At 35.6% G+C, this 13,938-nt stretch overlaps 1 protein-coding gene and 1 long non-coding RNA gene across 18 annotated transcripts in view; both read left to right on the plus strand.

Annotated features, from left to right (window-relative positions):
* The window catches only part of LOC120621739 (uncharacterized), a 9,966-nt gene extending 746 nt beyond the window's left edge, over positions 1-9,220 (plus strand). Inside the window, exons 2-3 of the long non-coding RNA XR_005658282.1 lie at positions 4,900-4,902; positions 7,758-9,220. This is a non-coding gene — a long non-coding RNA (uncharacterized LOC120621739). The remainder of the gene's footprint in view (positions 1-4,899; positions 4,903-7,757) is intronic.
* SLC8A1 (solute carrier family 8 member A1) overlaps positions 1-13,938 on the plus strand; it is a 352,258-nt gene that overhangs the window by 145,704 nt on the left and 192,616 nt on the right. The gene's annotated exons all lie outside the window — the stretch shown is intronic.

The raw sequence follows: 13,938 nt of genomic DNA on the forward strand, positions 1-13,938 counted from the left end.
TGTGTGTGTGCGTGTGTAAGGGAGGGAGAAAGAGAGAGAGAGGGATTAAGACAGAGCACAGCTTTTGGACCCCCATATTTTCTAAGTTATGTGAGGTAGTCGGTGTTGTTCAGGTTACTTTGCCTCAGTGCACCTCAAGGACTTCTCTACAGTTATACCTCATAATGAAATTTTTGAGCCAAATATTAGTCAGACTTAACTTAGATTATTTAGGATTATTAAGTGACAGGTAAAACTGGCAGGTGAAAAAGAATCAAGGAATTTAATGTTTATGCGGTACTTTGAAAAACTTACAATAACTGGAATAAAGAGATTTCCTAGAATCATTAGAAATATATTTCTCCATGAATAGAAATAATAATGTCAAATTTCCTTGGAGACATAAATAGGAATTTGGAAATATAACTAACAAGAAAAATAAGTTGAATGGAAACCAAGGGAAAAAAGTCTAGGATACTATGCAAAAGTATATAGGGAAGGAGAAAAGTAAGAGATTAATCCATACTGAATATTATCTCTGAATGCCCACTGTTTGGATCTACTAAGTCCTGGTGCATTATTGAGGATGGCCTGGAAGGAGGTGAATAGTTTGTTGTTGTTCTTGTATTTTTACCTGACTTCCTTGATAAGCTCCTTTTTGTGCAGCTACTTCCTTAAAGCTTAGAGAATTAAGGGTCATCCAGCAAGTAAATAAAACTATTATGTGTGAATCAGCTGCCCAGAGCAGCATTATGATATTTGCAAAACAATATCACTGTTCATGATGATGCATTCTTTCTTGGAAAATCGTCCTTAACTAAATATCGTTAATTCAGGTAGAAATCTCAAAATAACATTCCAAGACAGTGAATTTATTTCGTTTTCCCTCATTCTTAAAGTAAAAGGGAAAAAAATTATTTTACATTTTTAAAGTTACACAGCAGATGGAAAATATGCCTGTACATTAATCAAGTAGCTAACACAATTATCATGCTTAAATTTAAATGGAAGCAACATTTGCCATGTTTCCAGCCACCCTGAGAAAAAAACGGTTGGCTTTTGTGCATCACGAAAACTGTTCATGTTTTCTCAGGCAGCTTTAAGGCCAATGTTTACTGAATACCTATTTGTACACTGTGTCCAGTGCATTATATTTAATGCACACTACCCCCTATGAAGTAAATATTATTATCCCCATTTTCTATGTATGGAAACTGAGGCCCAGGGTCAAACTGAAAGTGGCAGAGCTGAAATTTAAGCTCAGATGTCTGACACCAAAGTCCAAGATCTTTCTATGTATTTTATTTTTTTTTTAATTTTTCATTTAAAAAAGAAGCAGAAATAGAAATACTAAGGGATCATAAAAAGGAACATGCTGGCGGGACATGGAGATTTGTGCCTGTTTTGGTGGTGAAACAAAGTCACCCTAACAACCCATATCTCTGATAGCATCTCCAGAAAATAGAATCTAGACCAGTAGCTGGAGGAGTCCCAGTGGAAGAGGTCAGTTTAGATAAACTCCCTAAGGGATGTGAAGTTATTTTTCAGAGAAATCTGGTTTAAAAAGATTTATCTGGGACTCTGAGGAGCCCTCTGGACTAGTTTCGACCTCTCAGGAGTCCTCAAACTGTCTGTAATATCGAGCATTCTGAGATTTTCTTAGTGCACATCATAACTTACTACAATCATGAGCGGCTCCTGAAATGCCTTTACTGTCTCGGTTAAGTCCTCATTTATTCACGGATTCGCTTAGTCGTTTGAATGTATAAAATATGTTGGACACTGGCGTGATGTGATATAAATCTGTCCCCTGCTTTCAGGTTAAGGAGATGTGTAAACAAATTATTATAATGCAGTGCAATTGTTGCTATACTAAAGATGCTCACATGTCTTTCAGATCTCACCCAAAGTGGTCCCAGGGAGATCAAAGTCATCCTAGAGATTGGAGTAGAGTGGAGAATCTTAGAGACCAGCCATTTGCCCTCAACCATAGGCAGAGATTTAATTTGTAGCCATGGCATGATATTTCAGGGAAATACACTGCCCCATTTTATCTGACTTGTAAATCCCTATTTTTTCAAAATATAGCTCCAACATCACCCTCTGTGGAACCTTTCGTTTCTCCCCACTCATTCTCCAACACTTGGCTCCTAGATCAACTTCTAGTGTTTTCCAAACTTCATTCATTTATTTCTTTCTTGACCTTTTTCCATAGACCCATTCTACTTATACCAATAAGGTCAAATTCTCAAAGAGCCTATATTTACAGAGAGCCAGCTAATCGTGAAAAACACGTGTATTTCTTGTTAAGAAAAGTATCACCTTATTTCAAAATACTTATCAATTCTATGAGCTATGTAGTTTGTAAAAAAGGCTATTCCTTGGCTGACCTTGGTGTCCATGGAAATAACCACTTGTGTTCTTCTTTTAGAGCTGTCACAGTTCTAAGTTTAGAGAGAAGATACTTTTGTATTGTCCACATATTTTAAAAAATATATAAGGGAAAGGAAGCTATGCTCATTATATTCTTTGTAAAAAATAGAATAGAAATGACTTTTTAAATCAGTTATTCCTCTCCTATTTTCCTGTTTATATGCAGTATTCTTCACAGATTTAACCTGACAGCACAACGTACATTTAACCGCAGTTATAGACCAGCCACTTTTGCTTAATTATAAAAAGTGAGTTTTCCAGATGAAACTGCATCTGAATTTGAAAGAAATCAAAGATTCCATACATGTTACTTCTTTCAGTGGTTATTTATGCTTAGGAAATTAGAAAAATATATGACCATCTTGCTAAGCTTTTTGGGCATATGCCTATTTATTTTGTCTTTACAACATTTACATTTCTAAGATAATAAGAATAAAAGCTGCCTGCTATCTTTTTCTCTTTCTTTCTACCTATCTAAGTTGGAAGCTCTTTGGGATTCAGAATATGACTATGAAACTGGAGCATTGGTTTTCCCGTGGAGGTTGAGATCCATGAGCTGATATGAATAAGGTTTTCGGCTTTTTGGCTGAAGGAAGGATAGGCAGTTTTTACTGGAGGCCTTGGTACAGATCATGAGGAGACAAGGACAGTGACAAGGTGGCATGAAGTGTCTTTCTCCACCCCAGTAAGTAAGGATTAGCTTAGGCTCCAATGAGACTTGCATGACTAAAGGACTGCTTCCGCAGTTCTTTCTCATTATAGTTATTTCAAATGTCCCAGACACAAATTAGATACCTTTTCTCTTTGCTATATGGTATAAACTGTCTGTAAATAGGACATCATTTGATCAATGATTTTTGAGAATTTTGTCATAACCCACAACTTCAGTTATACATGTTTATGGCAGAATAAAGATATTTTTAAGGATATTTTAAGGACGTCCTTCTTAGAGTGATTCTTGCTCTTTGAGTACATTGTAGAATGTACCTTTCTTTCTCCATGGTAAAATCACAGATAATGCTTTTGTTACTGGTACCAATAAAATTAGCTCTTAAGGATGTTAATGCATTATATTATTTATTATAACCTAAATAGCATTCATAAATTTTGTTTTCTAGTGTTATTTCAAAAATATGAACACTGATTATAAAAAAATGTTATCATTGTCCAGGTATGTGACCTTAAACTACACTTAATACATCTTTACATAAAACTGAAATGATGATATGTATGATATTAATTTGTTGAATGAGTTTGAATGAGCTAAAAGATACGAAAGCCTTATATCATATTCAGTACATAGTAGCTTTACTTTCCTCCATCCACAACATCATATTGAATTGGAACTCAGAGTGAGGATATCAGATACAAGATTTTTGGGGGGAAATGACTAACCTCTCTGAAACTCATTTTTTATTTTCCTTTAAAATAAGGCCCTGGATAATTTCTCAGGCTCTTTTTAATTGAGTCAAACATTCTGTGTTTCTGTGTATACATTGATGATGGCACAATAAGATGAGATATCCATTATTATGCATGGATATGTTTATAATGTGATTATTATTGACTCCAGGCTAATAGAGGACAACTGATTATATGCTAAAATAATAATAAGTTTAGGAACCCTAAATTTCAAAATTGTTTTGTCTGTTCTTCTTTATACTGTTGAGAGGACAAGGGTGATAGAAAAATGTATGTTTTCCATCACAAAGCAGAGGAAACTAATGGGAGGCCTGGATTTTGAATAAAATAAATAGGCTCGACATTCTTCTACATAACGTTGGTTGCCTCACTGTTCTGATGAATGAAATTCTGGATCGAAAGAGATTTTGTACTAAGTGCAACAAGCATTTTTGTTGAGTCCCCCCAACACAGACACACACACAATTTATCATCCTACTCAGCAAACCTTTAATCCAATTGGAAAACCTAAGATCTAGCCTAATTCAGAAACATTAAAAAGAGAAAAGTAAGGAAATAAGGCTGTACATTTGTTTTGGCTTGTATAGTATCATTCCAAAAAGTACATTCAAATGGCTACTTTGCTTCCTCTGTCTTTGAAACTCTTTAGATGGTCCCAGTGGGCATCTTTTAAGCTTGTTGTGCTCCACTATGCCATTTTGGTCAAAAAGTATTTATGTCAAATATATTGCTTTGTTTATCTGATAACAGATAATCCCGGAAAAGTTAATCAACCTAACTTTGCTCATGGAAATACCAGAATGATTCAGCTGGATGGTTAATTTTGGTAGTCTGGGATTATAAACTCACTTCAGACTTTTGAACAGGTCTGACATTCCTTTCCCATAAGAAAATCTATATATATTTGACCGTTGGATTTAAGCCAACTCTCTTCTTTTCTGCAGCATGGTAGAGAATTATGTTCCTAACCCGCTGGTCTTTTTTTGACTCGCTGGTCTTTTTTTTTCCCCCTTAGCATCACCACACAGTGTTGAGGCATAATGTTAAGAGAAGAGTCTGAACAAGGAAGTTGAGGGAAGGGTGGAATTCTTTCATGAAAACGTACTGGCTTGATAAAGATACATAAGAATGCACAAGGGGAAACACGCCCCTACATGTATTAGAGAGAGAGGATATTCACTTTGTTGTTTGAATTAAATTACGTGGCAAAGTGAAGGGTAAATCCAGAGTCAAGATTTGCTGTGCCAAAGTTCAAAGCCACTTAATGAAAAACAGAGCTTCTTCACCATCCTCAAAAAGCATTTCCTAAGCAGCCAATTGCTTGTGATATTGCAAAGAGAATTATGTAGACCCAGCTCATGACCTTTAGAAAGGCATAAAAGATTTAGAAATAAAATGATTATAGTGTAACCAAGTCACCACAGAAATCCTTCAGTAAATCTTTATTTAGAAAAACCATAACAAAGGGAAATAATTGATAAGGTTCTATACAAAGCCCATTTCATTCAATGACATTAACTTACACAAAATTTTACTAATACATAAGACGTTTTCTGATTCTCCTGAGAGTTCTTTGCTATAGGGTTATATATGCATCAAAATGGGCCATGGCAGTGTATCAGAGAAATAGCGAGCACAGTTGGGCACTAGCAGAAGTATTTTCATTGTGTGTCTGTGTTTGTTTTAACCAGATTCTATGAATGTCCTGTAGAAAATGAAGTCAGAAGCACTGTCTAGACTATTCAATTTTTTAGCCTCACTAATAATAATAATATTAATGAAAAACATTTATTGAGAATGTATCATATGTCAGACACTAGACTTTCCATGATATATGGCATTCCCTCAATTAATTCTTACAACAATCCAAGTAGCTTAGATATTATCATCCTTGTTTTTCGAGAGAGAAAACTGAGGTGTGAAGAGGTTAGGTAAATTTTCTAAGGTCATAGAGTTGGTAAGTGCTTAGCAGAGTCAGGATTTGAACCCTCGTCTGTGGACTCTAAAGCCAGGTGCTCCTAGCCTGTACATGTACTGTTCCAAACTATTTAACAAGCATTTTATTTTACTTGGAAAAAAAGAAATAATTTATGATTATCTTAAGACTTTTATTTCATTCACTCTTTCGTATGTGGCTCTGGTTTGCAGGTAACTTGATAGTAATAGATCAGATATTTATCTGTAGTTAGCAAATGCATTCATTTGGTTCCAAATTAGTGAATTCTGCAATGTGTCCAGAATGTCTTAATTTACCGAATCCTGTCAGTCAGTTACTTAGCAGTCAAGGCAAAATAGGAAATGTATTTTCATTTTTTTTCTTTCCTGAGCTGATAATTTGTGAAATGATGACTATTTCTGCATTCACCTTGGCAGATATAAGCAACAGGGTAAGAGTATGAGGCATGCTGTGGACAATCTTCTCTCTTTGGGATTGTAATCTGTTCGTGTGCATACACCAGGTTGGAAGAACTGACTGATTTGTTAATTCAGGAGCCGCTCTTACATTTTCTAGTTTTTTTATTTCATTTTAATGTATCAAGCGGAGTCAGCCTTAAAGATTGCTTTTCTTATTCACTGGTTGTCTTATTCTTTTCACAGATTTAATCCTATAGCATGTGTGGTTTTTCAACAAGTAAAACTAAATTTCGTGGGAATTTTAGTTTGAATAACAGGGAGAACTGGTCTTGATGCAACATGACCATTTATCTTCATAATTTTCATGTGCTTCTTTTACCAGTTTCAGTATCACTTCAGGCAAAAGCAGATACTATCATTATCCTGCCTTTACTACGCAAATGGAAAAAATACAGTGCCACCTAACATGAACCCAGGGAGTCAGAAATAGATCTTGGGAATAACCTTGAGTCCTAATAAACAGGGCTGTATGGTCCATTCAAAAATATCACTTAAAATTCAGTTTTCTAAGATATGGAATCTACTTTTTAAAAAAAGACATCTGCCCCACACCCTTTTTTATTTAGAAATGTTAGTTTATGTATCTGATGTTTTAGCTCCTACTCTTTAAATAACTTGGCTTTTCCTCTCCTTTTTATTAGCTCAGTATTTTCCCAGGGTAAGTGATTAAAAAAAAAAAAAAGCTGGAGTGTTTGTTGCAAATTCCATTCCTCTCTCTCCCCTCTGTGCTACCTCAGATTTATTTGGAGACCAGGGCATCCCACAGTGTGATAGGACACCAGTCAGCATCATGTGGGATGGAATTGGATTGGGGAATGCTTGCAGCCTGGGAGTCTTCGGAACTTAAAGCTCTCACTTGAACCCAAGCGAGGGCCTAGAATGGGGACAAAATTGCTTAGCACAGTAACTTACATTTGCAATGCCACATTCTTGCTAATGAACCCACCATGACAAGCTATTAGAATTCTTGGCCCTGTTTTGAAGATATGTCATAGTGCTGATTGGAGAGAAAAATCACTGGTGACTTCCCAGAGCCTTTTCTCCTTCTTTCCCCTCTTCCTCTCCACATCTGTTGCATAAGGATGTTTAGTAGTGAACATCTTCTTGAAGGCCTTTAGGTTTAGCTAGCAATCTTCGAATGGCCATTTATCAAGCAGCTGATCTCAGTTTTTGTTTAGCCAGAGAGATTAAAAAATTTAAACACCCATGAATTTATTGTATTTCTTAACTTGGCCCTTCAGAAAGGGAACGTTTTAGTTATGCAGACAGAAATGTAAATTAACTACTTTGTTCTGTAGAATACAGGAAGTTAGAATACAGAAGTTCCGATTGAGACAGAAGTCTGTGAAGTTTGTTTGGAAGTGATAACATTTGGTTGGACTGGAAGGCTGTATAAGATTTTAGTAGGCCAGAGCATGTGAGATTATTTTATTAGAAGGAAACTGCAGGAGAAAGGTTCAGTTGGGTAAAAGCCCATGTCTGTTTGCAGTGGATTTTAAATAGTCCAGTGTGTGTGTGTGTGTGTGTGTGTGTGTGTGTGTGTGTGTGTGTGTGTGTGTGTAGATGGTTGTAGTGTGAAGAGATGAATTAGACTATTAGTGTGGGTCCAAATCATAAAGGACCAGGAGAGACACGTTAATGTGTTCGGATTTGACTCTGCCTGCTGACTAGAGCTATTGGAAGTCCTTGGGTAGATGAGTGGAATAATCTACTCTCTGCTTTAGTAAAGTATCTAACGGTATGGAGCATAGATTGAAGGGGATGAAGCTAGAGGCAAGAAGATCAGATAGAAACCTTTACAATAGTCTAGGTGAGGGATTTCGATGACCTAAAATAGGAGGAAAATGGGATTCACTGTAAAGCTGACACTAAATTTGGAAACTGTGAGGATGAAAGAGACATCAAAGATGATGTGCTTCTGAATTGAGATGCTTTCGCGTGATCTGGAGAACACAGAAAGAGTTCAATTTTGGACTTGTTGGATTTCAAATGCTCAGGGGTGGGTGGAAATATATGTATCAGACCAAAAAGGAGAATTAGGAACTGGAAACAGAGATTGGGGACTTAGCAGCAAGAAGTAATGGCTAGAGCCAACAGATAAAGTGACATTACTTAAAGGAAGAATATAAAGAAAGAAAAGATCTGGAAAAGAACTTTAAGAAATGCCTTATTTGTTGGAGAAAGAAATTGAAAGAAAGGAAGACTGGTTAGAGGCTGAGGAGGTAAACCTCTATAGTATCACATCAACTATAACAAGAGCAAGTTTCAACAACAAGGGTAAATGACCAATACTAGTAATAGAACTACCTCGAGGGAGTTTGCAATCTATGTGGATCAGGATAATGAGTTACATTTACTCACATGGTGCTTTTGGGTCACAGGGAATTACTTGGATTGCTTAATTTCCTTTCTTATCACATTATTTGCCAGCCTAAATATTCTCTCATCTCAACTCTCCAAACCTACGAATGTCCTAAGACTCAGTTAAAAGTCTAACTCTTCACTCACTCCTGCTGAATGTGACCTTGTTCTTTCATTGCTGAATCCCTGTAGTTGATATAGTTAGTTCTTTTTTCAAATGTGTGTATCTTATTTCCCCAACTGTATTACATGATTTTTTTTTAGGACAAACATTGTATTAAACTCATTCATTTCTGCCTCAAGTTCTAGCACAATGCTTTGCACAAAGTGCTCAAAAAAAATTTTTTTTTGAAAAAGCTATGTTTTGAAATTTTTTGGAAAAGGTATGAAGTAATATATATGAAGTGTCATAAAACAGTTTCCTCCTTTGATGTATTAACACCTCTTCTGGGATTATATTTCACAAGAATAATCTGAATTGTGAAAAAGTCATATGTGCAAGCATACTTGCTTGCCAGAGTTATAATCAAAACAGTTCAGAGGCTCAGTATTGTAATAATAGAACATTTTTATGAATGTGTAAATATTTTACTCAATCAGGTTATACAACTTTAAAAAATTATAAAGACTATATAAACTTAGAAATGTGATTATTATTAAAAAATTGGCACAAAATTATCTGTGCACTATAGTTTCAAATATATAAAATGTGCATGTGGAAAATAATGGGAGAGAATAGATTAAAATGATAAGTTTTAAACAAAGGTAGAATGGCAAGTGGTATCTTTTATTTTTGAAATTTGCCGTAATATCATATTATTGTTATAAGTCATCTAATGTAAAAGCAATCTTTTGTTTCCTATGAAGGACTGAATACCGTTCAGTGAACTTGGAAAGTTACTTGGATCATTAGAGCTTTCTATTAATGAGCCAAGGTCTTGGGATCAATACCTCTGCCTTCTAGTTAGGACCCTTCTCTTATTTCCACATAGTCATCTTTAAGCTCACATTGTTAATCCACATAAATCAAATAGATTGCATTAAGGCAACACTTAAAGTATAGGCCCTTCTGGAAGTGGATAAGAGGTGTCTTCTTTAAAGACACAAGTCATTACCAGGCTGCCAGGACCCATTAGCCCATGGCAGTGACTGTCACCATTGATCAATACTACCAATTTGTTTCAGCTCATAATTTTGGACAAGAGGACCATCTTGTCCTTTAACTGTTGGCAGTTATAAGATTTAAAGAGAAAGAAAAGAGAAGAGAATTGAGAGGGTGGAAATCCAAACACTAGGGGGTAGGGAACAAATGATTGGGCTGTGAAAGAAATAAGAAGAAACAAGAAAAGACCAAGGGCACAGAAGAAAGGTTTTTAACTCTAAGATACGTGTATATGCCTCTCTCTGTTTTTTTTTTCTCTTTCTTCATCTTTTCTTAAATCTCTTCCCTGCTGCTCAGTGGAGCCTTTCAAATAGAAGCACTTTATTTTCAAAAGCTGTGGCTATTTTTGATCTTTCCTCTAATCAGTATTCTCAGGTGGTCTTGGAAGGAAGGAGACCTACTCTGTTCACTGAACGTACTGCATCAGAAGTGGGAGGTTCAGCAGCTCAGGCAAAAACAAGTACCAGATCATGGGGCAAGCGGAACACTGGTAGTAGGAAGCAGGAAATGAGAGGGCGGGCTCTTCCGAGAACTCTGGGGTATGCTCTCGAGGCACCATTTAACTTTTACCAGCTCTGAGTTCGACAAGGCTGGTGCAGATGAGCAGCTTCTATCTCTCTGCTATCTAGGCCTGCCTGAAAAATCCAGAACAAACGATCCTCGATTCCAGCACCCGACAAATTTTACAGCAGCTGACGGAAAGTTACAGTACATCTGCTTGTGAATTGGCTCTGGACGGTTTGGAGTTGCAGAGACTGCCCGACTGGACTATTGAAGAAGGCAGCCCATGTTTCTTGACATCAGGCAGGCCCAGTAGAGTGTCCTAGCACAGATATTAATTTACCTTTTACCCATTCTGGGTAAATTATAATGGCCAGTGAATTTTAAAGAGGCATCATAGTGAAAAGGTGCTCATTTTTCATAGCATTAAATCAAATACTTATTAGACTGATTCAGGTTTTCAAGACTGGATCAGAAAGGAATTGAGCCAAAACTTTGTTGCTCATAAATGTTGAATGGATTTTCAGAGAAAGTAGTCATTATACCTAACCCCTCTCCGGTATGCCATTAGCCAAATTATTGATCTACCCTACTGGTTTGAAAGGAAAAAGCAGCCTTCCTGGCTCCAGGGGCCTGACAGTCCTCTCAAAAAACATTCTTTTTCTGACCTATGTCAAAAAGCCAACTTTTTTTCATTTTTCTTACTAGGAGGGGACACAGTTGTGTTTCTCTTAAATATATCAAGCGTCAACCTAAAGCTTCACAAATAAACTGTTTTTTTCCTGGTCATAAAACAGAAAATATAAGTTATTTTCTCTATAAAATAATTAATTGCAATTTTTATCTACGGAGTTTGTAGAGAAAGCAGGCCTTTAAATGAATAAACTGGGTCATTATTTATTAAGGAAAGAGTAGGAAAGGATGTGGTAGGGATTTCCTGGAAATAAAAAAGGGTGTTGATGTGGAGCAGGACCGGTCTGCTGAGCACACTCTCAGGACCTGGAGGGAATTATAGGAAGGAAATAAGCAAGGAGTAAAAATCATGGCACAAACTATGGGCCACATCTTTCCCCCATCATCTGTGTAGTCAGTGTGTCCTCACACAGCAGGAAGTGACGCAGTGTCAGCACTGTCACCTGACGTGACTGCACCATCAGAGATGCTGTGGACATGCTTTTATAACAAGACACAGGACTATGACATTTCCAGTTAAACCAAGAACTTGGCAGATACAGCCTTTGTGAGTAATCAATAGTAGTATGCTTCAGATAAGCTTCATATTTGAGACCTTTATGCTTCTAATTAAAAGGGAGGGAGGAAGTAACTATATGTCCTAGTTTTCATGAGATAATCTTGGTTTACATGTGTTGTAATTATCAGTAGTGCCCTTTTAACTCATCAAGTGCCCTAGTTTGGAATATAAACTATTTGATAACTCTGTTTCTAAATCAAGTGTACATGAAAATGAGCAAAATATTTTTACAGACTTTTTGATTCTAATAAATCTTTAAAAAACAAAACTCATAAAACTAGAATCGCCTCTCTCATAATTTTTTCATACCCATTCAAAGATGGAATGAGGATCTTGATAAGAGATCTAACTTTCTGACATCATTTCAGATCACTTAAACAATTTGGAATATTTTTAAATCCCTGCAAAGCATGTAGAATCGAGTTAAACACCCCCGGAAGCTGCTCGGTAGGAGAGTTTGTTTTTGTTGTATTTCCCCCTTCCAAAACTGGGCAATGGGACAAATAGTCATTGAGTTGCAGCTGTTTTGGTCATATGGTCCTTCATAAAGCCACTGTGTTAATTTTGATTTGTGCTGTTTCCTGGTACTTGAATTTTGCCATACATATATTTGCGGAATAGGTGTTAATCGAATTTTAAATTGGGGATTTTAAAAAGAAGATTATGACAGGCACGTATACTAGAAATCCAGACTTGTATGTTGAATAGATTAATCATTCAGAATTATTTTTAGCTAAGGAAATTGACTTAAAAAAAAAACAGGTGAAAAAATCATTTGAGATTCAGAAATGACAATTTTATTTGCAAGACCTTTGAGCTTTTATTGGCAGTAGTTCTTATGGGAGTCAGTCAAAGTCTTAAGTTCCTTTTGTTTATATTTCAAGTCCTGAAAAGGAAATATTAATAAAAATCAGGATGATTATTTATCAAGGAGACATTATACCATAAATGTCAATCTTGAGAGCTGTTTAAGAAAAATGATCAGCTTTGTAATTTGTCTACGAGAAGACACTATAAGCTCTTGGGAAAGCAAGTATTATGGTTGACTACATGATGTTGCTTTACAATGGATTAAGAATATTCCTGTAAATATTCTCTCTTGTCAATAAATTTTAAATCTATATATCATTCATTCATTTTAACTATTTAATTAGTTTTAAATTATAAAAGTTCTCGGACTAATATTTTAGTAGCAATCAAATAGAATGTGACTCCTTCTTGAACAATGCTAAATATGTCTCTATCTTTAAACATGGATTATAAAACCTACTGTAGAGGATTGTTCTAAGAATTAAGATTATATATATGCATATATATACACATAGTGTATATGTGTGTATATACAGTAATATATGTATATATTATATATGTTTATATATATTTATATCCTCAATACATGAAAGACACTAGAGAAGTGGCACTTATATAATCATTTTTGTTTTATTTCATACTAAATTGTTATCATTCAATCTTAATGGCAACTTGTGAAGACATTAAATGTGAGAAAATTATGGCTTCCTTTTCATTCAGCAAACAGTTATGGATTACTCGTACCTACATTGGGATAGTTCCTTGAAATTTAAAAAAAAATGAATAAAATTATTCTGTGATTCAAGAAACTTAGCTGATAACCCAAGAGATTCATGCAAAACCTTGTTCTTATGTTTTGCAAAGCCACAGAACAGCCTTTCAGAAATCATTATTAATGGAATCTTTTCTTAAGCTCATTCGGTGAAGTGTAACAGGAGTAAGGAAAGTCAAAGAAATTGATTTGTGGTTTAAGAATATGTGAATTTTATGAATAAATGTATCAATTCTAGTGGCAGACATCATGGTCCTTTCTCTTCTCTTAGAGATTCAGCAGCAAATCCTAAGGTAACAAGATTCTTTATTTGAAACAGACGGTGGAAGCTTAATAAATGCTTGTGAATTGATTAAATGAGTCACATTTCATTACATTAGGAAATATTTTACAGTATCTCAGGTGATTCATGACATGAAAGGTAACAAGACGTAGATGCCATGCCTAAGAGCCTTCTGGTCTGTTTTCAGATCGCTACCTGCCTGAGCATATTAATGCTGAGGCTTTTTCCTGATGAATGGAATCCCATTTAGAACTAATGTAAATGGTCACAGTGGTCATGAATGCCTTAGATAATTGACTTATGTCAGCCATACACCACATACACCAAAATATCAGAAAAATCAATTAACATTCCTTAACAGATGTTCTCTATGCAATGTTAAAATAATTATTTGGAAAGGAGAAAGCCAGCTGTTGGGTTTGTATGACAGAAAGTGATATATAATGGGATTTTGGAAAAGATCAATTTGTATCCCCTTTAAGCTGTAGATGGGGAAATTGATAAAGTGAAACTATAAGTAGACGTATGACTGGAAGCCAAATATAACA

Source organism: Pteropus medius, unplaced genomic scaffold (genome assembly GCF_902729225.1).
Source record: "Pteropus medius unplaced genomic scaffold, Ma_sr-lr_union100, whole genome shotgun sequence".
NCBI classification, from domain to species: Eukaryota; Metazoa; Chordata; class Mammalia; order Chiroptera; family Pteropodidae; genus Pteropus; species Pteropus medius.